Raw genomic sequence first — 3,260 nt, 5'->3', positions numbered from 1 at the left:
TATTAGAGTTCTTGATTTTTGCCATTCTATCTGGGGTGAGGTGGTATCTCAATGTTGTTTTGATTTGCATTTCTTTTATGGCTAGAGAGGTTGAGCAATTCTTCATGTGTCTATTGGCCATCCTTCTTTCCTCTTCAGAGAAGTTTTTCTTTAAATCTTTAGCCCACTTATTTATTGGGCAGTTGTTTCTTTGAGGATTTGTTGTTGGGGATTTAGTTTTTTGAGTTCCAGGTATATTTTAGATATGAGCCCCTTGTCTGTTGTATGGCTAGTGAAGATCTTCTCCCAATCCATGGGCTTTCTATCAATCTTGCTAGCTATGTCCTTTGCCATGCAGAAGCTCTGCAGCTTCATGCAATCCCATTTGTCCAACCTTTCTTTCATTTGCTGTGTTTCTGTGTCTCTATTAAGAAAATTTCGGCCTGTGCCAAAGAGACCTAGGGTTTCTCCTATTCCATCCTGTAATGTTTTCAGGGTGTCTGCTTTGACTCCGAGGTCTTTGATCCATTTGGAGTTGTTTCTGGTGCAGGGTAATATATAAGGATATAGCTTTAGTTTTCTATAGGTGATTAACCAGTTTTTCCAGCACCATTTACTGAAGAAAGCTGTCTTTCTCCCATTCTATTTTTTAGCCCCCTTACGGAAGGTTAGATAGCTCTAGATCTATGGGTTCATTTCTGAGGTAGAGCCCAGATTTTAAAAAAGAGATTTTCATTTAAAAATCCTTTTGAGCTATACTGTGGTACAAACATTTAGCAACAGTGCATATGAATCAGAAAGGAAGAGTCCAAAAAGAACAACTTGTCTGCCAGTCAGGATTTGAGATGAATATTTATGAAAACAATTGGCAAACAATCTGGGAAGCAAAGCCTGCTGGAGCAGCTGCCTCCCCCCGGGGCCAGGAGGAAGGCACATACTTCCTCCATATGCCTTGCGCGTTTTAATTTTGGAGAACACAGAGCCCTGTGCCCACTCTGAAGCACAAGGGTGTTGTTTTGTAAGGCAACGCTGAGCCAAGATGTCTGCCTTCGTTTGCAAAGAGGAGCTGTAGACATTTTAGATGAGACACAAATGAAAGAATGAAAAGCCAAGCAATTTAATCTAAAAAGACGAATCTGAGCTGGGCCCTGGTGGCTCACGCCTGTCATCCTAACTACTCAGGAGGCTGAGATCTGAGGACTGCAGTTTGAGGCCAGCCGGGGCAGGAAAGTCTGTGAGACTCTTATCTCCAACTAAAAGCTGGAAGCTGGCTCAAGTGGTGTATATATATTACACACATATATATTACAACATATTAAATATTATCTAGTTTATAGTTATATATATATATAATATAGTAGGTGTATTAGATAACATGCAGATGCTACCTACTTTCTCCAGACAATAAAATATATATATTATCACATATTTTATTGGAGGTAAGAGTCTCACAGACTTTCCCATCTGGACGGGTTTGAAATCCCAATTCTCAGACCTCAGCCTCCTGAGTGGCCAGGATGACAGGCGTGAGCCACCGGCACCTGGCAGACCTGTACAAGTTTTAAAATATCAGCTGATTAGTATTGAGAGAGAGAGAGAGAGAGAGTGAAAGTTACTAAGGAGCAGCATACAAATTGTGTTTGGCACTTAGAAATAGCTAGCTAGAAAAAGAAAGAGAGCAAAAAGAATGAAAGAAGAACACCTCTCTGGGTTTATCTGTTAAATTTCAGCAAAGTACTTAATACTCCAAAGTATTAAGCACGCTGCTACCTATAATATAATGAGCACCAAGCTGTCATTTTTAATAACAGACTGACGTTGGCTATCTACAAGTTGATTCCCTGAAAATCAGCAGCACCATCATTCGCATGGTGAAGAACAGAATTTGAGCTGGGTGCTGGTGGCTCACACCTGTCATCCCAGCTACTCGGGATGCTGAGGTCTGAGGATCATGGTTCAAAGCCAGACGGGGCAGGAAAGTTCATGAGACTTACCTCTAGTAAACTACTTAAAACAGTGAAAGTGGGAGGTGGGCAGGGAGGGGAAGGGGAAACAAAGGAGGAGGCAACAATGCTTGGTAAGAAGTGGACTCATTACCTTGCTCATTTAATTGTAACCCCTCTGTACGGTATTTTCACAATAAAAAAAAAAGAAGCTCACATTTACAATAAAAATAAATAAAATAAAAAAGAGCGACAGTGGGCTGTGGCTCAAGCGGTAGAGCACCAGCCGAGAGCAAACAGGTTCCGGAGCAGTGCCCGAGCCCCGAGTTCAAGCCCCAAGACTGGCACAGCACAAAACAAAGGAAGATTACAATCTGACTCTCCTAGCAATAAGAAAGTATGATTTTGTAATATTTTGGCATCATACTATCAAAACTAATGTAAATATATAATTATCTATGTATTAAGTCAGGAACTGGAGGTATGGTCAAGGGCAAAAAGCCAAATGAGAACTAGAGGCCCTGAATTCAAAGCTCCCCGTACTGACACAAAAGTACAAAACAAAGTAATTTTTGTGATCAATGGATGCCAGTGGGCACTGGCGGCTCACGCCTGCAATCCCAGCTACTCAGGAGGCTGAGATCTGAGGATCACAGCTTGAAGCCAGCCGGGCAGGAAAGTCTGTGAGACTCCAACAAACCACCAAAATGTCAAAAGTGGAGCAAGTGGTCGATCACCAGCCTTGAACACCAAAGCACAGGGGCAGCGGCCAGGCCCTGCATTCAAGCCCAGGGCTGGCACAAAGGAAGCGGACTAACTAACAAAAACTCAGCAGATGCCGACAGTGATCCTCAATAAGCACCCACAGCGTCTCAGGTGCTGTTGGTGTGGATAGTCTCATAGCTCTTGCCTAGCACGAATGGGGTCCTGGGTTCAATCCCAAAAGAAGAAAACATACATATCCCAGACAAATACAATAATAAAAAAATTGAGCCAACTACTCAATCATTTCTTAGTTATTTCTGTTCAAAGCCAGACAGGAGAGGGCAATACCATAAAAACTAACCATAGCCAGGTGCCCTGGCTGACACCTATAATCCTAGCTATGCAGGAGACTGAGATCTGAGGATCAAAGTTCAAAGCCAGCCCGGGTAGACAAATCAGAAAGACTGTTAATCCCAATTAACCATCAAAAGGACAGAAGTGGAACTGTAGTTCAAATGGTAAAGCACAAGACTTCAGTGAAAAACCTAAGGGGCCTAGGTCCTGAATTCAAACCCAGTACACACACACACACACATACACACACACACACACACACACACACACACACACACA

General features: G+C 42.5%; 1 protein-coding gene across 2 annotated transcripts in view; it reads right to left on the bottom strand.

The window, feature by feature from the left end:
• Itpr2 (inositol 1,4,5-trisphosphate receptor, type 2) overlaps nt 1-3,260 on the bottom strand; it is a 153,343-nt gene that overhangs the window by 50,700 nt on the left and 99,383 nt on the right. The window lies entirely within an intron of this gene.

Source organism: Dipodomys ordii, unplaced genomic scaffold (genome assembly GCF_000151885.1).
Source record: "Dipodomys ordii isolate 6190 unplaced genomic scaffold, Dord_2.0 Scaffold266, whole genome shotgun sequence".
NCBI lineage: Eukaryota > Metazoa > Chordata > Mammalia > Rodentia > Heteromyidae > Dipodomys > Dipodomys ordii.
The sequence above is the reverse complement of the archived record's forward strand: the minus strand, read 5'-3'. Positions and strand labels throughout refer to the sequence as shown.